At 42.9% G+C, this 25,257-nt stretch overlaps 1 pseudogene; it reads left to right on the top strand.

The window, feature by feature from the left end:
- Positions 1-22,121: 22,121 nt before the first annotated feature.
- LOC129537025 (T-complex protein 1 subunit epsilon pseudogene) lies at positions 22,122-23,709 on the top strand (annotated as a pseudogene).
- Positions 23,710-25,257: the final 1,548 nt, after the last annotated feature.

Raw genomic sequence — 25,257 nt, 5'->3', positions numbered from 1 at the left:
AGTTGAGTTGTATATCTTTTTTGCTAACTGATTTATAGGAGTCCCTTATACGTTCTTTTAATTTATCTATTTTTAAATGAAGGATAATTACAATATTGTGTTGGTTTCTGCCATACATCAACACGGATCAGCCATAGGTATACATATATCCCTTGCCTCCCTCCTACCTGTCGCCCTATCCTTATACATTGCTGTTATGACTTCCTTGACAGATATAAGATTGTTCAGTTCAGTTCAGTCGCTCAGTTGTGTCCGACTCTCCGCGACCCCATGAATCACAGCACGCCAGGCCTCCCTGTCCATCACCAACTCCCGGAGTACACTCAAACTCATGTCCACAGAGTCGGTGATGGCATCCAGCCATCTCATTCTCCGTCGTCCCCTTCTCCTCCCGCCCCCAACCTTTCCCAGCATCAGAGTCTTTTCCAGTGAGTCAACTCGTCGCATGAGGTGGCCAAAGTATTGCAGTTTCAGCTTTAGCATCAGTCCCTCCAATGAACACCCAGGATTGATATCCTTTGAATGGACTGGTTGGATCTCCTTGCAGTATAAGGGACTCTCAAGAGTCTTCTCCAACACCACAGTTCAAAAGCATCGATTCTTCGGCGATCAGCACTCTCTTCCAATTGCTTATTGAGCGTGTGATTAGTACATTACTTGTTGAACTTTAGGTTGGAAAAATGGCTTTAGTTCAACTTCTTCATCCACAAATGAGAAAAACTGGTCCAGAAAGTTCACTTAGCTACTTAGTGGTAGCTTGATAAGAACTCTAGTCTTCTGACTTTTTCTCCTCAGTTCAGTTCAGTTCAGTCACTCAGTCGTGCCTGACTCTTTGCAACCCCATGGACTGCAGCACACCAGGCCTCTGTGTCTATCACCAACTCCTGTAGTTTACCCAAACTCATGTCCATTGAGTCGGTGATGCCATCCAACTATTTCATCCTCTGTCGTCCCCTTCTCCTCCTGACTTCGATCTTTCCCAGCATCAGGGTCTTTTCAAATGAGTCAGTTCTTCACATCAGGTGGCCAAAGTATTGGAGCTTCAGCTTCAAAATCAGTCCTTCCAATGAACATTCAGGACTGATCTCCTTTAGGATGGACTGGTTGGATCTCCTTGCAGTCCAAGGGACTCTCAAGAGTCTTCTCCAAAACCACAGTTCAAAAGCATCAATTCTTTGGCACTCAGCTTTCTTTATAGTCCAACTCTCACATCCATACATGACCACTGGAAAAACCATAGCCTTGACTAGACGGACCTTTGTTAGCAAAGTAACGTCTCTGCTTTTTAATATGCTGTCTAGGTTGGTCATAACTTTCCTTCCCAGGAGTAAGCGTCTTTTAATTTCATGGCTGCAATCACCATCTGCACTGACTTTGGAGCCCCCCAAAATAAAGTCTGCCACTGTTTCCACTGTTTCCCCATCTATTTGCCATGAAGTGATGGGACTGGATGCCATGATCTTAGTTTTCTGAATGTTGAACTTTCAGTTCAGTTCAGTTCAGTTCAGTCGCTCAGTCGTGTCCGACTCTTTGAGACCCCATGAATCACAGCACGCCAGGCCTCCCTGTCCATCACCAACTTTTTCACTCTCCTCTTTCACTTTCTTCAAGAGGCTCTTTAGTTCTTCTTCACTTTCTGCCATAAGGGTGGTGTTATCTGCATATCTGAAGTTATTGATATTTCTTCTGACTTTTTCTCCTAGGATATAGCTAATATTCTGCACTGGTGAATTCTTAAGTTATCATAGTTATACAGCATGATGTGCTGTGCTGTGCTTAGTTGCTCAGTCATGTCTGACTCTTTGCAACCCAATGGACTGTAGACTGCCAGGATCCTCTGTCCACGGGGAGTCTCCAGGCAAGAATACTGGAGTGGGTTGCCATGCCCTCCTCCAGGGGATCTTCCCAACCCAGGGATCAAACCCGCATCTCATGTTTCCCACATTGTTGCTGGATTCTTTACCATCTGAGCCACCAGGGAAGCCCAAGAATACTGGAGTGGGTAGCCTATCCCTTATCCAGGGGAACTTCTTGAACCAGGAATTGAACTGGGGTCTCCTGCATTGCAGGCAGACTCTTCACCAGCTGAGCGACTAGGGAAGCCGATATAGTATGATACACTCATACAACTCACATATAGCAAGTAAAAATAAAAAGCATCTACTGGCATATGAAACAACATGGATAAATCTCAGATAAAATGTTAAGTGAAAGAATCAGACATAATAAGCTATATATTATGTGATTCTGTTCATATGAAGTTCAAAACTAGGCAAAACCAAACTATGGTGGTAGAAACTATATCTTTGTTCCTTAGGAGAGGGTATGACTGAAAGGGGGCATGAGGAAGTTTCTCTGTGTGTTGAAATGTTCTATGTCTTGATGAGGGAGGTAGTTGCATGGATAGATACCTAAGTAAAAGATTCATTAAGCTGTACATTTAAGATCTGTGCTTTTTGCTAAGATTTGTGCTTTATTTATACAGTAATAAAAAATAAAGAAGAAAACCAAAGCAGAGACTTAACTATTTCTCATTAACTTGATGGATATTGAGCAAAAGAGAATAATTCTGGCCCTCAAATGATTTTTAATCTGAATTATTCTTCCTGGCTGACTTTCACTATTACACAAACCACAGAGTTGCCAAATCTCTACTTCTTTGAATAGTCTGGCTCTGCCTTGAACAACTGTGGGTTGAGCTAATTGACCTTCAAAATCACTCCTAGGTCCAAATTTCTGGGATTTTTTGTAAAAGGGATGCCAAAACATATCTTTGAGCGGGAAGGAACATCAGAGATTGTCTGGTTCTTGTCTGTTATTTTATAGGAGAAAAGCATGAGCTTAGAGGATGGAAATGACTTGCCTAAGGTTGCCCTGATAGTAATTCAGTGCAGCTCCTCTGACTTCATCTCAACTCAGGTCAACAAATATCCCTTAAGTGCCTGCTATGTGCCAGGTACTGAGTCAGACACCACATTGGGCTCCCTGGTTCTATAAAGCCAAAGGTGTCATTGTATTGCTTGGTGAGGGAAGTAGTGAGCTCATTTCCCACAACCTAGTGTGAGAGCACCAGCAGACAAAGTCAGAAGACTCAAAAAGGAAGCAAGTCAAAACTCAAAGTGCCAAAGTAAAATAACCACTTAATGTCCTTTCCCGCACTTGACCACAGAACTATCAAAGTCTCTCCTCATCCCAGGGTGGGGTTTCTGGGACTCTAAATCATGATAATGGTAAGCTGTAATTCTGGAATCTACTATATGAAAATTCTGATCATATGCCTTAACAGCATGTAAACTTGAAATTCCCTATTTTATAAATTTCTACTTCCTTTCTGAAAAAACTTGTGCCTTTAAGCAAAGTTCTATTCTCCTTCAGTTGATTCAGCAAACATGAGGAACTAATTGCTATAGACTTCTTACAAAGTGGCTGTAGGAACTAAGCATGATGAATGTGAAATTCACCACTCAAAGCATGCAGAACACAAGAATTCACCACTGTGACAACAGCTTAGTCAAGTAGACCCAGGCTCAGAGAGTAAGCCAGGGACACAAGTCTGTCATAATTCTACCACTGACTAGCTATGTGATCTTCGTCTCTCTGGGCAGTCACTTTGCCTCTCCAAGCCTCTGTTTCTTCATTTACAAATTGAAAGGGTTGGACCAAAGAACTGCCCACATTTTTCTCGGCTCACTCTGGGATTCAACAAAGGCTGTGACTCACAGGCTCGTGAAAAAAAAACTTCGGAGTGTTGTGAATTTTGGTGGTTGTCCCCAGGAGTACTGTTGATAATACCGAAGGTGTAGAGGGTTAAAGAAGAGCGGAAAGAGACGAGGAAGAGAAAAGAGAAGAAAATTGAGATTATAAGAGGGAGAGACTTTCATTGAGTGTCTGCATGACCGCTTGCTAGGTAGGACCCTCAGGTGGTTCCTGATTGGAATTCTGACCTCCTTTCCTTTTTCTTCATGCCTTTGCTCACAAAATATCTGATTCTGTTTTGATCAAATTGGTCCACTACGGTCCCTGGACCTCAGCCTGGGGTGGTGACTGGCTGTTTTCCTAGACTTTCTCTCTCACCTGGGACCTCTCCCTCTTCTATGCCATTGCGATCCATTGCAAGCTTCTCCTCTACACACCAAAGGCACCATAACCCACACAGCATACTTCTCTCCATTCATGAAACTCAGGAACTTGGTTGAGGTTTTTACCTTTAACTTCTGAGCCTAACTGAGACTATGTGGATGTGTAATCCCTACTACCAATCTGCCTGTAGTCTTGCCTCCTTGAACTTTTCATGGCTCAGAATTTGCCTGTGGTTCAGATGGGGATTTTTCAACCATAGGCACAGGATAGGTGTCTAATGCCTCTCTGAAGAAAGTAACAGGAATACTCAGTGCCCAGATATCAGGAAAGAACAGTTTTCCTGAGGGTTCAGCTGAGACAGTTTACGCAGACAAGCTCCCTGGAGAACATCTCTTCCCGAACACAAAGGAAGTACAAAGTAGATTGGGTCTTTTTTCCGAAAACTACCATTTCGTAAGAGCTAAATAGAAGTATGAGCTTGTAGGCGCCACCACACCCATTCTCTCTCCATCTCCTACAAAATCAAAACCAAACTCCTCAGCCTGGCATGGGAAGCCCTTCATAAACTTTTTGCATCTTCATCATAATTTGTAGCTGTTCATGTGCCTGCTTGACTGTCTGATGCTCTGGTTCTGTGGTTCTCAAGTTGGGTATAGGAGTTCTCCAGTTAGAATCGCCAGGGAACTTTAAAAATTCAGATGCCCAGGCCACATCCCAGGCCCATTATATGAGACTCTCTGAGGATGATACTCAGGCATCAGGAGTTTTTAAAGCTTCCCCTCCCTGCCCCGTGATTATAGTGTACCAAAGTAAAGAATCACTGCTTTCATTGGTTTAAGAGTCATCTTTTGGGGACTTCCCTAGTGGTCTAATGGTTAAGTATCTGCCTTCCAATGTAGGGAACGTGGATTCAATCCCTGGTCAGGGAACTAAGATCCCACAGGCAACTAAGGTGGCACACCACAACTGCTGAGACCCCACACCACAACTAGAGAATACCCCCCCGCCCCCCATACACACACAATGAAGGTCCACCAGATCTTAAAATAACACCACTATGTGCAATGGCATCTTTCCACCTATTTGATTGGCAAGCACCAAAATTTTAAACATAAAATCATTTAGTGGGGCTGTTAAGAATGAAGATTGCTTAGGCCCCCACCCCTAAGACTCTAAATCACTAACTGTGAGGTGGGGTCCTTGAAATGTGCATTTTCAATAGGCTTGTAGGGGAATTACAGTGCAGATGGCCTGAGAACCACACTTGGAAAAAACACTGCTCTTGGTCCATGAAACTACTTCATCCAAGCTGCCTGAGTACAGCGAGCAGTCTCACTCTCCTTGGCTTTGATTTGGCTTTGCTCTCTGCCTGGAATGCCCTCCCCTCTCCCTGACCTCTGAGAGAACTTTCGGTCACCTTCCAAATGTAAACTCTTCCCTGTGACTTTTCCTGACCCTTCCCAGGAGGAATTAATTACTCCCCCGTCTGAGTTTCCATAGCACTTGGTACATGCTTCTGCTGAAGCATTTATCACACAATATTGTGGCTGTTTCTTTATGTGTCTGTCACACCCTTTAAACTATGAGTATTTTCCTTTTTTCATCTTGCCAGGACCTAGCACAGTGCCTGGGACATAAGTCAAGTCAGTAAATGTTTATTGAATTAAGTGAAGCTGTTTGTAGAGTTGGTCATCATATTAGATATCCATCCATCTATGTGTGGCAAGACTACAGACACTGGGATAGGGCACAGGAAGGGTCCTAGTGCCAGAGAGGAGGGCCGGCCAAAACAATGCCAGGTAGGAGAAATGCCAGCCCTGGGACCAGGACAAAGGCATGACTCCTCCAGCACAGAGGCCATACAGACAGTTTCAGGTTTGCTTCCCTCCATTAGCAGGGACAGGAAAATGCTTTTGATGGTCCTTGAAAGTTAAAAGTAGATATGAAACAGAAGTCCAAGCTCATGGATAAGGTTGGTGATCATAAAGAATAACTAGGTACTTATCATTTATATTGGGCTTCCCTAGTAGCTCAGCTCGGAGAAGGCAATGGCAAGCCACTCCAGTACTATTGCCTAGAAAATCCCATGGATGGAGGAGCCTGGTAGGCTGCAGTCCGTGGGGTCGCTGGGGGTCAGACATGACTGAGCGACTTCACTTTCACTTTTCACTTTCACACATTGGAGAAGGAAATGGCAACCCACTCCAGTGTTCTTGCCTGGAGAATCCCAGGGATGGGGGAGCCTAGTGGGCTTCCGTCTATGGGGTCACACAGAGTCGGACACGACTGAAGTGACTTAGCAGCAGCAGCAGCAGCAGTAGCTCAGCTGGTAAAGAATCCGCCTGTAATGCAGGAGACCTGGGTTTGATCCCTGGGTTGGGAAGATCTGCTGGAAAAGGGGATAACAACCCACTCCAGTATTGTTGCCTGGAAAATCCTTGGACAGAGAAGCCTGGAGGTATATTAAAAGAACAAAGAATCTGAGTCAAAGTTCAAACCTACAATTGAAATCTCCATGAGATACACAGAGAACCTGAACATTTAACAAGAACCTTAAGATTACTTGGGTTTATGAAACACCTGGTTCAGCAACTTAAGGAAGTACTGAAAATGGGTAGGAAAAGTTTTTAATGCAAAAGAAAGCCAATGTCCCCAGACACAGAATGATCTGCTGTGGTAAGACAAAGTCCATATCTGATGTGGAGAAGGGGAAGTTTGAAGTTTGAAAAGCACTGACCAAGGGTCATCACTGGGTTCCAGGCGGCCAGAGACCTAATTTAGATTACCTTAATGTGGGCTGCACCAGCTGAGAAGTGGCTCTTCCTCTCTAGCCCACCTTTCTTCCTGAAGTTGTGGAGTTGGGCAAGGTTGAGTACACGGTGAGGGACACTATGAAGAGAGAAACTACAGGTTGAAAAAGGCTGTAGAAATGAAGCCAGCAGAGTAGGCAGAAAAATAAATCAGAACACAAGCAAAGGTCAGCTCTGTCTCTCCTAAACTACAATAATATAAAATTATGATTCCAATCATGTTTCAGGCTCTTGAAAGAGGAGGAATGAGGGGTGTCATTACCAGAGTCAGCCAAACTTCAGTATCAAGGCACAGTCTCCCCAGCAGCCCTTACTTCTCATACTAGCTGCTGGTTTGGGGGATTCCCCAAACCACCCCAGGTTTAACCATTCACTGGGAAGATTCATAGAACTCACTGAAAGCTATTATACATATGGTCATGATTTACTGTAGGGAAGGGTTAGAAGCAACAGAAGGAAAATTCACAAAGGGCGGTGTTTAGGAGGATTCCAAATGCAAAGCTTCTGCTGTCCTGAGGATTCAGGAACGCCCCCTCCCCCTGGCATTAGTGTGACAATACAGAATATTACCAACTTGGGGAACTCAGCCTTGGAATCCAGAGTTTTTATTAGAGCGTCATTCAGTTCAGTTCAGTCACTCAGTCATGTCCGACTCTTTGCGACCCCATGAATCACAGCACGCCAGGCCTCCCTGTCCATCACCAACTCCCGGATTTCACTCAAACTCATGTCCATCGAGTCGGTGAGCATCATTACATAGATGTAATTGGTTGATTGATTGCCCACATTATTGAACTGTCTCTGGTGGCACCTCCCCTTCCACAGAGGTTGGACTAGAAGAGGCCTGAAGAGGACAGGTGGTCTGCTCTTTGCCTTCTTTGAAATGGAGTTGAAGTTGCAGAATCAAAAGTGGATTTTCTGTGAAGCTGTAAGACACTCATCCACACTGCAGAGTCATGGGATCAATCAAAGAAAAGATTAGAACTAGTGTAGCTTTACTAAAAGTTTGAAATAGAGATAAAGATATTCAAATACATACACGTACTGACTCACCTAAATTTCAGTAAAAGCCTCAATTAGGCATCAATCAAAAAATCTGTCAATCAATTGCTTTTTGTTTTTTAAAACTGTACTTATTATGCATCCGACACTGAAATATTAAGCTATTATTTGGGGAATACTATAAACATGAGATAAAATCAAGGATCCCAGACGTTACAAGCTTTGGAAGTTTCCTTTATGTTCTTGCAAGTGTAGATACTTCCTGCTTTTTTCATGTCCGTTCTCAAACCATGACTTGAAGCCACAGTGAAGGTTTATTATTTCCACTCTCCACTACTCACCCTATATTTGCTTTAATTTCTCTTCAGATGGCCAGTGTTCCAACCATGGAGTGACCCAAAACTTTATTCCAAAGAGATCTGAGCTTTCAGGGGTCCCTGGTTATAAAGAATTTCTATAGACCCCTCCTTAATTTATGCCTGGATAGGGCAGACCTAGGAGGTTCCTCTGAATTTTATTCATATTCCCCTCTGACTATGCTATGTATCAGAACCTTTGATAACCAGGATGGACTATAGCCTCTATTTTCCCCAAAAGTGAAAGCATTAGTTGCTCAGTCACATCTAACTCTTTGCAGCACTATGGATTTTAGCCCACCAGACTCCTCTGTCCATGGAATTCTCCAGGCAGGAATACTGGAGTGGATAGCTGTTTCCTTCCAAAAGGGATCTTTCTGGCCCAGGGATTGAACCCAGGTCTCCTGTGTTGCAGGCAGATTCTTTACTGTCTGAGCCAACAAGAAAGCCCAATCTGGTGTTAAAAAGAACCTAGAGTGGCAGGGTAGCAGTCTCTGTTGTTTCCTCTGGTGGAAGCATTTATTCTCCAAGTATTAAAGCCCATGTATGAGCATTACCCAAAGTCAAAGGTATGATATAGAATGTAACTGTGAGAAGTGACATTCCCATTTCTCACCTTGGTCTCTGGATCCACTTTTTCTGTAAGAGCCTGCACCATCTATCAAACACAAGTAGATATCAGTGTCAGCTCTAAGGTAGCACTCCAATCCTTCAAGACATTGAGTTTCAGTTGGCACCATGACTGATTCTTACTTCAGCCATTCCACTGTTTTATAAAGCCAGCTGCTTCCAAAACAGTCTAAGATAAGACAGCGAATTTCCACGGGCATCAGCACATTGTCTTCCTCTCCTAACAGGTGAGGTTCTTATTGAGAAGCAACATTGAGTGAGATACTGTGACAGTGAAAAAGGCATTCAGAATACCTACAGATTATGGTTTTGGCAGAAACATTAAGGGAAGAGAAGTAAATCCAAATCTTGTCTATTTTGGTAAGGACATATTGCTTCTCTCTCCACAAAGGAAGGAATTAAATGCTATGAACCTACCTTCATGTGAATAACTAGCCTTCTGGGAGTGCTATCAGTTGGGAAGGTCATGGTTGGTCACTAGAGCTGGCAAGCTGGTGATATTGGGAGAGCCTTGGTGAAGAAGTTCACACAATTGAGCTAGTATGTCAATTCCTGCCACCATGGCCACTTAACTACTGAGCCTACTGAGCTCAGCTGAGGATAAAGAGCTACTACTTGCCTGGAAAATTAGATGGACGGAGGAGCCTGGTAGGCTGCAGTCCACAGGGTCGCTAAGAGTTGGACGCGACTGAGTGACTTCCCTTTCAGTTTTCACTTTCATGCATTGGAGAAGGAAATGGAAACCCACTCCAGTGTTATTGTCTGGAGAATCCCTGGGACTGGGGAGCCTGGTGGGCTGCCGTCTATGGGGTTGCACAGAGTCGGACATGACTGAAGCGACTTAGCAGCAGCAGCATTCAAAGAGCGGATCTTATTGATCATCTAACTACTCCAGGACTTTTTGTGAATATTTATGTGAAACTCAGACCTTGTGGACCTATTTTGAGAGCATATCAGATTAGAGTGCACCTGAACACAGCTAAATGCATGATTTTGTGAATCGGAAAACATTGTGCATGGTTCCAATTTCTATACCTATTATTTAGTTATATGTATCAGAAACAAATTTTTAAGGATTTAGAGGGAAAAAATTATATTGGGTAGCTCACAAAATCTCTAGGAAAGTCAGAGAACCAAGTTCAGAAGCTACCCATTCAGGGATCATGTTCAAATTATGCTGCAGAGCCTGGTTGGTAAAGACACCATGCCACCAGCAATCATAGCAGACCCATACTCACATCACTAGACACTGCTGACAGCCCTGGACCATCGCTGTCCCTAGGAACTGGATGCAGCTGCCAATCACTTTAATGGATGGATCTACAGGGTCCTCAATGCTTGTTAGCTTGGTTTTGTGTTTGTGCTTGTTTTATTAAAGGCTTGTCTCCCAACAGCAAAGTCTAGGAGGAGTTTATATCATAAGCCAAAGAAAGGGGGAGAAGAGATGGTGAACTTACAGACATTTTTGGACTCTAAAGGAAATTAGTTTAACCAGTGAGTGGGAAGCCAAAGACAATCTGAAGAAATTTGACTGGTGTTTATATCAAATAGGTCACCAAGAAATGAAAAATACTCTGTCTCCTTCATGGGTTCAAAAGCCCACTGAAGTAAGTGAAATCCAGGATATGTTCAGGGAAACCTGAGAGCTGAAGAAACCATTGCCCAGTTTCCCAGTGGGTGGCCTGCCAGAGGAGAGACCTTACATGAGAGACTTAGGTTCAACATGAAGGTAAAATAGTGCTGACTGAAGGATGTGGAGCAATAAGAAACTCATCAGGAAAACAGACTCTACCCATGGCATTTTAAATAGAATCAACTTAACATAGGGAATTGGTAACATAGGTAATGAAAAAGCTAAAAAGCCAAAGGGAGGATGGTGAAGCAACTCAGATATTAGCAAGAGCAGAAAGCTGCCAGTATCCCTAGGGCTGAAGGGACACAGGGAGGATGTATATTACTAGAGCCAGAACCTGAAGCCATTGGGGGAGAGTTAGCACCGTGGCAGGGGCTGTTCTGCAGGAGCTGGGAACCCAAAGTATGGGCTTGAAACTGTATAAACAAGCAAGCAAACACAAGCAGCCAGTGCTGGAAGCCTCTTCGGAAGCAAAAACTAGGAGAAATACTCTGGTTTGTCCTGCCCTCCAGTCTTCCACCAGCACCACCCATTGGTCAAATCTACTTGAAAGCCAGATGTCAAGGGAACATGGGAAATGTAGTTGCCTGCAATGCAGATGGCATAAGCTCTTCAGGGATCCCACCGAAAGGTACAGGAGTTCACACAATGCAAACCCCTGAACTCCAGGCTCTGGCAGTACTAACACTGCAGGCCTGGGAAGGTCACAGCCAGGCAGGAGGTGTTCAGTCTCTCCTAGGCTTTATGGCTGGAATGTGAGGTATTATTATAGACGCACTCATGTGACTCCTAATGATTATTTTATAGCCATGGCTAAAACAGCAGTGCAATGCTACTGCAACCATGAAGTAACCATACTGAGTTCTGGGTTGATGTGGTTGAGGGTCAGGAAGGTAGATAAAAGTGTCTTTCCTTAGGATGTGTGGGTTTCTGAGAAGCCATACCAGGCAAATACTCCTGTCTGATACCATCCTTAGGCTTGCTGAGACCTGTTTCCTGCAAGTTAACCTTCAGTAAAGTAGACTTCACATAATATGTATGCATGAAATGAAAAGTAAAACTGTTAGTCATTCAGTCAAGTCCAACTCTTTGTGACCCTATGGACTGTAGCCCTCTAAGCTCCTCTGTCCATGGGATTCTCCAGGCAAGAATACTGGAGTGGGTTGCCATTCCCTTCTCCAGGAGATCTTCCCAACCCAGGGGTCGAACCCAGGTCTCCTGCATTGCAGGCAGATTCTTTACTGCTTGAGCTACATGTACATGTACTGGTGCTCATTTTTACCAGTTCTCAAACCTGTCTTCTGATGGACTTAAGGAGGGGTTAGTGGCTCCACCCTTCAGGCAGCCAGTGTTCCAAGAACATATCTACAGCTGGGGGATGAAAGTAACAGTGGATTGTCTGTTGCTCAAGCCCATTTGGCTAAGAGAAAACTCATCTTCTTGAAGCAATCTTTAAGATCCTCACACAAATTTGGATTGCTTTTTTCTGGGGCAAGATCCCCCAAAATTACTTGGGCAAAGGTGATGTACTAGATGCATGGCATTTTGAGGGAAAAAAAGAGAAAGCATTTATTGGAGAACTTCTGTACACCACATCCAGCCTTGATGTTGGTTTAGTCACTAAGTTGTGTCCAACTCTTGAGACCCCATGGATGTAGCCCACCAGACTCCTCTGTCCATGGGATTTTCCAGGCAAGAATACTGGAGTGGGTTGCCATTTCCCTTCTCCAGGGGATCTTCCCAACCCAGGAATCGAACCCAGGTCTCCTGCATTGCAGGCAGATTCTTTACCATCTGAGCTACAATGAAAGCCCACATCCAACCTTGGAACCTTTCCAATGTACCATGTCATCGGTTTATATACCCCACCATGTGGTAGTGGTGAAGAAGGAAATGGCACTCCACTCCAGTATTCTTGCCTAGAGAATCCCATGAACAGAGGAGCATGGTGGGCTGCTGTCCATAGGGTCGCAGAGTCAGACACGACTGAAGCAACTTAGCAGGCATGCATGCATTGGAGAAGGAACTGGAAACCCACTCCAGTGTTCTTGCCTGGAGAATCTCGGGACAGAGGAGACTTGTGGGCTGCTGTCTATGGGGTCGCACAGAGTCGGACACGACTGAAGCAACTTAGCAGCAGCAGCATGCGGTAGTGGTGGTTCTCCAATTCATAGATGAGGAAACTGAAGCTCAGGGAAGCAAGGCAGATTCCTAAAGACATAAAACCAATGAGTGGAGAACCAAGGTCATCCTCCCAGAAGACATTTGAGAAGCCCCCTCAGGAGGAGTGAGGTGAGGCAAGGGACACTCGGGGTCTAGTTACCCAAAGTGGGGGGACCAAATTCCCTAAGACTGACTCACGTGGGATTTGCTTGGGATTCATAGAGACTGCAAGGGAAAAGTAGGTTGACATTCATGACACTGAAGTGACAGAGGATCCTGGAACCTTGTCTAGCATTGGTTGTTATCAAAATGCTTCCGGTATCTGCTTTGGATTATCAGTGACCCCCTAATGTAGACTAAACAATGTAAATGTTTCAGTGAATTACACAACACAACTTGCTTAGTGTGATGGATTTGGCAGGGTTCCACATTACTCACCTGATCTGAGAGAGGCAGGAAAGGAAAAGAGGGCACTCCCTCGTTTGCACTCACTTTCCAGCCAGGAAACCATACCTCTCGGGCCCCTTCCCTGCAGCCCTGCCCACAATCTGACTCAGCTTCAGTGTGGTCTCCCTCAGTGTCCGACGGGCACCAAATCCAGACAAGGCATTTTACCACCTGGGAGGGAATTTCAGGATCTCAGCTTTTAAGAGTTGAAGTTGAATGCCATGCGGCTGGTTAGCCCAGCTGAAGTTCACCACTTCCCACTCCACACATTCATTTATTTGCTAAAAGAATGCTTTGCCGGGGGTGGGGGGGGGGGATGAATGAGAGAAAAGGTTAGTTAGGGAGTTTGGGATGGACATGTACACACCACTATATTTAAAATAGATAACCTTCCCTAGGGGCTCAGTCAGTAAAGAACTTGCCTACAATGCAGAAGACCTGGGTTCAATCTCTGGGTTGCAAAGATTCCCTGGAGGAGGGCATGGCAACCCACTCCAGTATTCTTGCCTGGAGAATCACCATGGATAGAGGAGCCTGGTGGGCTACAGTCCGAGTCTGAGGTTCCTGAAGAGTCAGACACAACCGAGCGACTAAGCACAAACAAATACCTATTGTATAACACATGGAACACTTCTCAATGTTATGTGGCAGCCTGAATGGGAGAGGAGCATGGGAGAGATAGGATACATGTATATGTATGGCTGAGTCCCTTCACTGGCCTGAAACTACCACAACATTGCTAATCAGTTATACCTCAACACAAAATAAAAAGTTTAAGCAGCACTGTTAATTCTAATAATATATAAATGTTTACAGACACTGGCATATATTATCTAACCAAATAAACTTTTTTTTTAAAAAGCCACCATAGAGCTTCCTCTCTTTTTTTTTCTTTCTCCCTCTCCTTCCTTTTTCCCTGCTCCTTTCCTCCTTCTTCCTCACCCACCACAAAATAAATAAATGATTAATGAGATGGATAACCAACAAGGACCTACTGTGTAGCACAAGGAATTCTGCTCAATGTTATGTGACAGTCTGGATGGGAGGGGAGTTTAAGAGAGAATGGATATATATGGCTGAATCCCTTTTCTGTCCACTTGAAACCATCACAACATTGTTAATTAGCTACACTCCAATACAAAATTAAAAGTTTTTAAAAAAAGAAGCAAGAGACGGCCTGTCACTGAGGGATGCATCAGTATGCTGGACTTCCTAACAGGCCTTCTCTGGTAGTCTCCTGTCTCGAGGACTCGGTTCTATCTCCTTTCAGATAGTCTGTCCCATTTGTCTCAAGTCAAGCTATTATATTATCCTATGAGAAAGGTTGGGCTTCCCTGGTGACTCAGATGATAATGAATCTGCCTATAATGTAAGAGACCCCCGGTTCAATCCCTGGGTCAGGAAGATCCCCTGGAGATGAAAATGGCTACCTTCTCCAGTATTCTTGCCTGGAGAATCCCATGGACAAAGGGGCCTGGCAGGCTACGGTCCAGGGGTTGCAAAGAGTGAGACATGACTGAACAACTCACACACACACACACACACACACACACACACGCACACACAGGAGAAGTGTTTGGGCAGGGATGAAGGGGTGGGTGGGGGGTGGAGGGGGGAAGGAGGGACAGGCCTTGCTCTTTGAGTCCCTAGAGAAGCCTGGTTCTTTCCTGTTATCTATCACTCCCATCCAGTCCCATAACCTAGGTCCTTTTAGAGGATGTCCTTTTTCCTGTCTCTTCACTAAACAAACTGGGATTCTCTCTGGCATTTGCTCCTGAGGGCTCTGTCTGCTGCCCTACGTTTATTGTGCATCCTCTCTGATCTCGTCCCTCTTCCTGCCTTGGAGTTTCCCCCTCCTCCATCCCCAAGCTCACTTTTCCTGCCTCTACTCTTTCCAGTCCCTGACTTCTCAGGCTATTGTCCCAGGAATTCAGCCACCCTCCCACCATTATCTTTTCTACAAATAATCTTGGCATTACCTGCAACTACATGTGACACTGGTCTAGGCTTTTCCCTCACCTAGACAATGCCATTTTCCTTGCACATTCCCGGCTTCACCACCTACATCTGCATTTCAAAGCAATAGTCATCGATCCCAACCACACTAATAAAAAACTTAAGACTGTACTTTTATGTTTGACAAAACAGTTTTAGCTAATGACGACTAGTTTTTCAGGGGATAATCTATTCTTTCCTAGAGAAAACACTGGTAAATAAACACAGTAAATCAGAAATACTATTGCAGATATGTGTATATAAAATGTTTGACATATTTTAGGTGTGTAAGTGTCTAACAAGTTTTTCCTCACCATCAAAAACCGGCCTGATCTCTTGGGGAAACTTCCCTGACATAGTCCTGATCATATTTACTATATACATGGGCAAATCGATTAAAAGAAAAATTTATGTTGTCCAGTGTGAAAAGCCAAAAAGAAAAATATACTTCAGAAAGAGAAAGAAGCAGAAAACTACAAAGTCAAACAGAATTCTGGGACAACTTTCAGAGTGATGGAGCAGAAGGAAGAGAAAGCTGCAGCATAATAAATCGATTTTTTGTAGAGTTCTCACTAAGCCAGAGGAACTCTGCTACCATCAGTTCATTTAGGCGCCACAAAACTCAAACCAAAACTAAAGCTACTCTAAGGAAAGGTAGGGACCATAAAGCATGGAAGGGGCTTTCACAATCAGTTATCCAGACAATTAGACTGAAAAAGATAGGCTCCATAAAGTCATTGTCAAGTGTACTGGATAATAATAGAACGCTGCTGCTACTGCTAAGTCACTTCAGTCGTGTCCGACTCTGTGTGACCCCATAGACGGAAGCCCACCAGGCTCCCCGTCCCTGGGATTCTCCAGGCAAGAACACTGGAGTGGGTTACCTAACATTTATTCTTTAATTATTATTGTAGAAAGAATACTTAACATGAGATCTACCCTCTTAATAAATGTCTCTGTACAATGTATTATTAGGTGCAATGTTGAACAGCAGATCATTCATCTGGTCGACTGAAAGTTTATGCCTGTTAATTTGGAACTCTCCACATTCCCCTCTTCTCAAGACCTGACAAAGCATTATTCCCCAGGCTAAGTGGTGTGTGTGTGTGTGCCCTCAGTTGCGTCTGACTCTTTGCGATCCCATGAATTGTAGCCTGCCAGGTTTTTCTGTCCATGGAATTTTCTAGGCAAAAATACTGGAGTGGGTTGCCATTTCCTACACCAGGAGATCTTCCTAACCCAGGCTTTGAAACCAAGTCTCCTGCATCTCCTACAATGGCAGGCAGATTCTTTAGCACTGAGCCACCTGAAAAGCCAAGTGTTTTCTATACGTTATTTTATTTCATCTCACAATAATTCTATAAGGCAGGTATTACTATTAGCCACATTTTTCAAACAAGGAAATTGACACTCAAAGAGATTAAGTAACTCACTTAAATCTTTCCAGAAAGAAAGCAGCAGGGCCAATACTTGAACAGAAGCAGTCTGACTGCACAGATCTCTTAATGTCTATGCCATTTAATTATTCCAAGGGTCTGGTCAATTCAAACCTCTGGTTAAACTACACAGATAAAGAAAAAAGGTACATTTAGGAAGGACTTTTTTGGGTCTCTACTTTCTGGATGAATGGTGCCTGCTGCTGCTGCTGCTGCTAAGTCACTTCAGTCGTGTCCGACACCTACATTAGTTCAAATAGATTGTGCTACTGTAACAAACAATCCCCAAGTCTCAATGTCTTATAACAAAATTTAACTTCTCACTCATGCTATATGAAGTCAGTAATGAATTTGATGGGGCTTCCCTAGGGGCTCAGATGGTAAAAGAATCTGCCCACAATGTGGGAGACCCAGGTTTGATTACTGGGTCAGGAAGATCCCCTGGAGAAGGGAATGACTACCCACTCCAGTATTCTTGCCTGGAGAATTTCATGGACACAGGAGCCTGGCAGGCTACAGTCCATGGGATCACAAAGAATTGGACATCACACACACACACACACACACACACAATGAATTTGGCATCATGTGATCTTCACACAGGACTCAGACTGGCAGACCCTTACCATCTGAAATAGTGCTGGTCATTATGGCTGGAGAATGGGAAGATGGCGACTTATGCACTGGCCTTACAAGCTTTTATCTGAAGATGATGGTTCAGTGTTAAAGAATCTGCCTGCCAAAGCAGGAGATGCAGGAGACATGGATTCAATTCCTGGGTGGGGAAGATCCCCTGGAGGAGGAAATGGCAACCCAACTCCAATATTCTTATCTGGATAATCCCATGGACAGAGGAACCTGGTGGGTTACAGACCATGGGATCGCAGAGACACAACTGAGCAACTGAGCACCCACACACAATGTTCATCAATTCTGCTCACATTTGTTTGGCTGAAGCAAGTTACATGGCCACATATAATTTTAAAGATGTGGATTAATGCAGTCTAACTATAAGCGTTGATTGCTCTTATATGGTACAAGAGCACTGCCTGGAAATATTGAGGCATAGTCCTAATAACTACCATAGTACCAAATTCATGAAACTGCCCTGTGAACTTATTTCACTCTTATTGTGTTAACCAGTCTTGATTCTGTAATTTAAATTTGTTGGTATACTTTGAATTTATTTGTGTATGTCATGAACAAGTTAAATTCCAAATTATATACAACTACTACTTCTCTTCTCGAACACTATTTTTTCCCTTAAGCACAAAACTACATAGGTAACACTTCATACCAGAATAATAAAAATAAGATTTTAATAAAACCAAATAAAATCTATATTCCAATTATAATCATCCTCCATATCTGTAGGTTCCACATCCATGGATTAAGTCAACTGCAGATCAAAAACATTCCCCCCAAAATGTCAGAAATTTCCAAAAAGCAAAACTTGAATTTGCTACATATAGGTAACTATTTACATAGCAATTTAAATTGAATATATAACTATTTATATAGTATTTATATTTTATTAGGTATTATAAGTAATCTAGAGATGATTTAAAGTGTATGAGGATTATATGTAGATTGTATGCAAATACTATGCCATTTTATACAAGGGACTTGAGCATCTGCAGATTTTAGTGGGGAAAGTAGGGGTGCTGAAACCATCTCCCACAGACACCAAAGGGTGACTGGAGTAAACAGAAAATTTGAGAATTTATGACATGAAATAATATGTGCAAAAATTCTAAATATATTGCCTGACACAAAATAAGCACTCAATAATTGTTATTAGCTTCCTTAAACATATCAGACTTCAATTAATTTTTCTTCAGGAGATACATCTACTTCAGTATCCACCAGAGACTCCTGAAGGCTCAATGCTTCTGGCTCTAATGCTGATTACTAGACACCAGTACCATCTTCAGTTACTCAGTCATGTCCGACTCTTTGCAAGCCCATGAACTATAGCCCTCTAAGCTCCTCTGTCCGTGGGATTTCCAGGCAAGAATACTGAAATGGGTTGCCATTTCCTACTCCAGACTAGACACTGGGCATACTAATAAATTAAAAGATAAAAATGAATGATCTTGAGCAATGTTGTCCCAAAGGTCTTATTCTCAAAGGGAAAAAATGTTGAAGAGGAGTTAGATCTCTGGACCACGTTATTTTCACTTGAACTCAATCTCCTAAACCATAGCTCTTTCTAATTATCCAGAACAGTTTTCAAATGTTTCTGACATATGCTGGTCATCATCGCCACCCTCTTTGACATGCAATTACATATTAGTGCAGATGGCTGGAGGTAAAAGCAGGTGGAGGAAAATAGAGGTTATTTTCACAGGAAAGAAGAGCAAAGTTATACTCGGCACAATGGAATTTTCCTATTAACTGCTGGAAAGAGAAATATGGGTGTTCACAGGCAAAACAGAAAACTCTGCATAAAACTGAACCATGGAAATCAGAAATGTAGATCTTGAGGGAAACCCATGGTATGAGAGCAATTCTCTCTGAGAATTTGGAAAACAAACAAGGGCAGTGCCAATCGCATAATTCTGCTCATCCTTTTTCTGATTAAACCCGGGGTCAAAGGAATGCCAGTCTACTAGAAGAAAAAGAGTGGATTTTTTTTTACTGCTCTCACCCATGAAGAAGATACTGTGGTGATGGAAGAGCTCCCCAACTTTCCTCTACCTTACTTGACCCCAGATATGAATACCTCCAACTGAAACCTTGCTTCTTCATTTTGCAATATGAAGAAGTGCTTGCTGGGGGAACTTTCTAGCCGGATACCCTTGAATGCACTTCCTGATGAAGTGGGAGATGTGCCAGCTGCCACTACAGATGCTGAAAGCCCTGGGAACAAGTAAAGCTGATTGTAATAATATGTTGCATGAGGCTGAAGGCGCTATGGTGGTGGAGAGCCCCAGTTCAGGGGTAGGCACCTTCCAGCTAAACAAAGGCCAAGGCAAAATTTGGCCCTTTACTCTAGCAAAACTATTATGATATCTTGCTACTATATTACAAGGCACATGAGGGCTGCAGAATATCCCTCAAAAAGAAAAAAAAAAAGATAGTAGCATCAGGGGAAACTGAAAGGCTCTCAACCAAGAAATATATTACTTTATTACTTGCAAATTCTTTAATTTCCATTATTACAGATGCATTTCTTCAATCTGTTTTGTTCTTTTGTTTTAAAAAAATTCAGACTGTAATAAATTAGCATCAAATCATTTATACCTTCTTATGAACTAATTAATGTATTAGAATCTTATCCCAGAGATTCATCAACACCTTCTAGTAACAAAATGGGAGGAGAAAGAAAAATAAAAGGATGCTCCATGTCTGAGGGGAAATTTATAGAATAAGGAACAGATCACTTTAGACTTAAAAATCAGAGGTTGGGAAGCAGGTTTCTGGAAATAAGACAGGAAGAAGAAAACAGATGAGGAAGGCAAAAGCAAGCACCATTAAATTTTATTCTTTCACGTGAATGTTTTTGTTTCAATAAATTGATTAATTGAGCCATTTGCAAAAATGGGATTTTTGATGGTTAAGGTATCCTTCAGTTCAAAGATGAAGTACTAAAAGCTAGCATTGTTTTATGCCTTTCATTGTTTGTAACTGCCTTTTCACTGCCTAAAAACCCACCTGGAATATGGCAGATAATAATTTTTTTCATGAATGAATAAGTGAGTGAATGAATAAAGCTAAAACTTCAAATCCAAATAAATAATATTTCCTTCAAAGTTATCACCTGGAAGACTGTGTACTTATTCTGATCATCTCCTTATTGACCCAGACGTATTTAGACACCATTCTGAGAATTGCCAAAGCAAATGACAAACTCATTTTAAAATCATCAGTGGAATCAAGTCATCTCCCTCTGGTGAAATATTCAGTTGGTTTTTTTTTTTTTTAACTGTTATAAGTACAACAGCAGATGAATTTCCAAGTTGGTTCTATTTTTCAATCAAAAATGAGACATAATTCTATGAAAAAGTTAGGCTGATTTTCTTGTGAGGCAAAAGCAAATCTAAAAGGGAGCCCCAATCACTCCAAGAAAGTTCTAAGCAATGGTGGCTTTGTTGGCCCAATTGGCTAGCCCTCCCACATGGCTCCACATGACTTATTTAAGATCTAAATTTTTATATAGTTGCTATTAAACAAACAAATGAGAAAATAAAAATTGTATTCAAGTCACACTTGATTAACTTCTGTTATTCACTATGCACATCAGAAAAAAGGATAGCATTTAAAAAATCTCTTTCAGGGTAGGGTTTCCCCAATGGCTCATCAGTAAAGAATCCACCTGCAATGCAGCAAACGTGGATTTGATCCCTGGGTTGGGAAGATCCTCTGGAAAAGGAAATGGCAACAACTCCAATATTCTTGCCTGAAAAATCCCTTGGACAGAGGAGCCTGGTGGGCTATAGTCCAATGGGTCACAAAGAGTTGGACACAACTGAGCAACTAAGCACAGCATAATGATTATATGTATACAGTAAGGACTCCCACATAGACATCTTCAACTCTGGCCTATCTCCTAAGCTCTAAGATTTACGTTTTCAATTATCTGTTAGACCCCATGTGTGTGCTAAGTCGCTTCAGTTGTGTCTGACTCTTTGTGACCCCATGGACTGTAGCCCTCCAGGCTCCTCTGTCCATGGGATTCTCCTGGCAAGAATACTGGAGTAGGTTGCCATTTCCTTCTCCAATTAGACCCCACACTTGTATGTATAATACCTATGTCAAACTCAACATGTCTTAAAAAAAAAAAAAAAAAAGGCTTGCCTTCCTTAGTATTTCCTATCTGTTTTTGCCTATTAGTCTAATCTCCTCAACTAGTATGACCTTTCAAAACTGTGAATCAGCCCATGTGAACCCTCCATGACCTACCATCACCTTAAAATTTAAACCTTGTTGCCATGGGGTAGAGTCCTCTGACCTAGCCTCTGTGTCATCTCAGCTCCAATAAGTCTACCCTTTACTCACTCTCCTCCAGCCTCTCTGCCCCACGTGCTTTTCCTAGAACCACTAAGCTCATCATCGACTCAGCCCCTTACACTTTCTCTTCCTTATGCCTAAAATTCCCTTCCCATACCTTCACATGTCTGATTCCTTCTCACCATCAGGACCCTGTTCAGTGTCATCTTCTGAAAAAGATACATTCTAATCTATCTAAAAGTTCCCCACTCAAGTCACTCTGATCCCCAACTGTGTTTTATTTTATTCATAGGACTAATCATATCTGAAATCATTACCTTATTGTTTGTTTATTGTCAATTCCCCTACATCAAGAATGTCAGGGATATGAGGGTAGAAAGTTTGCTTAACTTGTTTACTGTAAGAGTTCAGAACAGCACTTGGTACACTGACTGTGTGGATCACATCAAACTGTGGAAAATTCTTAAAGAGATGAGAATACCAGACCACCTTACCTGCCTCCTGAGAAACCTGTATGCAGATCAAGAAGCAACAGACAGCCCTGAAGAGGAAGGTGGGCTCTGGGTTCTGGCATGGTCTCCACTGGTTGAGGGAGACTAAATCTTGCTACTGCATCATGGGGTCCGTGGGGACCCTTGACTTCGACAAATATGGTGGTCCTTTCCTCATCATCAAGGATCAGGACTGCAAGTCTCATCTTATGGTACTTGAGGCCTTCAAATCTCATATAATGGCAGCAAAGGCTGTAGCAAACACAATGAAAACATCACTTGGACCAAACGGGCTTGATAAGATGATGGTGACAAAGTATGGTGACATGACTGTGACCAATGATAGTACCACCCTCTTAAGCATGATGGATGTTGACCATCTGATCACCAAGCTGATGGCTCAGCTGTCCAAATCACAGGATGATGAGATTGGAGATGGAAGCACAGGAGTGGTTGTCCTGTTGGAAAAGGCTGAGCAGTTGCTGGACCTCCACATTCACCCAATCAGGATCACCGATGGCCAGAAGCAGGTCGCCCGCATCACTATTGAGCACCTGGACAAGATCAGCGATAGTATCCTCGATCCAGACAGCAAAGACCACGCTGGGCTCCAAAGTAATTAACAGCTGTCACTGACAAATGGCCGAGATCACCGTGAATGCCGTCCTCACCATGGCCAACATGCAGCGCAGGGACATTGACTTCCAGCTCATCAAGGTAGAAGGCAAGGTGGGTGGGTAGCTGAAGGACACCAAACTGATCAAGGGCTTGATTGTGGACAAGGACTTCAGTCACCCACAGATGCCCAAGCAAGTGGAAGATGCTAAGGTTGCAATCCTCACATGTTCATTGGAGCCATCGAAACCAAAGATGAAGGATAAGCTGGATGTGACATCTGTGGAAGATTTTAAAGCACTTCAGAAGTATGAAAAGGAGAAGTTTGAAGAGATGATCTGGCACATTAAAGAAACTGGTGCTAACCTAGCTATTTGCCAGTGGGGCTTTGATGATGAAGCTAATCATTTACTTCTCCAGAATAACCTGTCGGCGGTTCACTAGGTTGGAGGATCTGAAATTGAGTTGATCGCCATTGCCACAGGTGGCCACTTCATCCCTAGGTTCTCAGAGCTCATAGCTAAGAAGCTGGGCTTTGCAGGTCTTGTGAAAGAGATCTCGTTTGGGACCACCAAAGACAAGATGCTGGTCATCGAGCAGTGTAAGAACTCCACAGCCGTCACCATTTTCATCAAAGGAGGAAATAAGATGATCATAGAGGAGGCCAAGTGTTCCTGTCACGATGCTCTGTGTGTCATCAGCAACTTCATCTGAGAAAACCGCATGATGTTTTGTAGGGGCGCTACCAAGATCGCTTGAGCCCTCATGGTCAGCCAGGAGGCCAATCAGTGCCCGGCCCTGGAGCAGTAGGCCATGCACGCCTTTGCCGAGGGACTGGTGGTCATCCCCATGGAGCTCACGGAGAACAGCGGCATGAACCCCATGCAGACCATGACTGAGGTCCGGGCCAGACACGTGAAGGAGGTGAACCCTACCCTCGGGATTGGCTGTCTGCACAAGGGAACCAATATTATGAAACATCAACATGTCATAGAAACCTTGATCGGCAAAAAGCAGCAGATCTCTCTTGTAACACCAGTGGTTAGAATGACTTTGAAGATTGACGACATCCATAAGCCTGGAGAATCTGAACAGTAAAGGCAGAATTTAGAATAAAATGAGGAGTAAGATCCACTACTGTGACTAAATAAATGGGTGTCTTGTGCTGCATCTACAGCTATTTATTGCTACCCTGTATCAGACACTGTGACAACAGTAGCTGTTTGGTAACCATAGTTTCACTTGTTTAAAGACATGAAATTATAGAGGTATGATCTCACAAGGTTTTGTATTTGTTGTATTAAAGGGAACACTTTAAACAACCTTTATATTCTGCTCAAGTTAACATACACTCATTGTAACATTCATCAAATGCCTTTATTGAAGGGGTTTGAGTTGATTTTTTTTTTTTTTTTTTTAGTAAGATGTAGAACCTGTTTTTAACAGCTTCAAATGTTCAGTTTGTTCTCAAGATTTACTTTAACGTTGAGGAATATGGGCTTGGTCCTATTAAATATATTTAAATACTGACCAAAAAAGAAAGAATCAATGGTTAGAATGGCATATGCAACAACAGACTAGTTCCAAATTGGGAAAGGAATACGTCAAGGCTGTATATTGTCACCCTGCTTATTTAACTTATATGCAGCGTATATCATGCAAAAGGCCAGGCTGGATGAAGCACAAGCTGGAATCAAGATTGCAGGCAGAAATATCAATAACCTCAGATATGCAGAGGACACCACCTTTATGGCAGAAAGTGAAGAAGAACTAAGGAGCCTTTTGATGAAAGTGAAAGAAGAGAGTGAAAAAGCTGGCTTAAAACTCAACATTAAAAAAAACAAAGATCATGGCATCAGGTCCCATCACTTTATGACAAATAGATGGGGAAAAAATGGAAACAGTGACAGACTTTATTTTCTTGGGCTCCAAAATCACTGCAGATGGTGACTTCAGCTGTGAAATTAAAAGACACTTGATCTTTAGAAGAAAAGCTATGGCAAACCTAGACAACATATTAAAAAGCAGAGACATTAGTTTACCAATAAAAGTCTGTCTAGTCAAGCTATGTTTTTTCCAGTGGTCATGTATGGATGTGAGAGTTGAACCATTAAGAAAGGTGTGAAGTGAAAGTCACTCAGTCGTGTCTGACTCTTTGTGACCCCATGGACTGTAGCCCTGTCCTCTATCCTTGGAATTCTCCAGGCAAGAACACTGGAGTGGGTTGCCATTTCCTTCTCCAGGAGATCTTCCTGACCCAGGAATCAAACCCAGGTCTTCCGCATTGCAGGCAGACTCTTTACTGACTGAGCCCATAAAGAAAGTCGAGTGCTGAAGAACTGATGCTTTTTAACTGTGGCGTTGGAGAAGACTCTTGAGCATCCCTTGGACTGAAAGGAGGTCAAACCAGTCAATCCTAAAGGAAATCAACCCTGAATATTCATTGGAAGGACTGATGCTGAAGCTGAAACTCCAATACTTAGGCCACCTGATGCGAAGAACCGACTCATTGGAAAAGACCCTGATGCTGGGAAAGATTGAAGGCGGGAGGAGAAGGGGATAACAGAGGATGAGATGTAAACATTTGTAAGCAAATGTTTAGATTTAGAACTAATGCATCCATACAGGCTTGCCTAGGCTACCATA

The sequence above is a fragment of the Moschus berezovskii genome, chromosome 6, assembly GCF_049115385.1.
Source record: "Moschus berezovskii isolate FMDL1 chromosome 6, NW_MosBer_1.0, whole genome shotgun sequence".
NCBI classification, from domain to species: domain Eukaryota; kingdom Metazoa; phylum Chordata; class Mammalia; order Artiodactyla; family Moschidae; genus Moschus; species Moschus berezovskii.
Note: the sequence above shows the minus strand (reverse complement) of the source record. Positions and strands in the feature narration are given on the sequence as shown.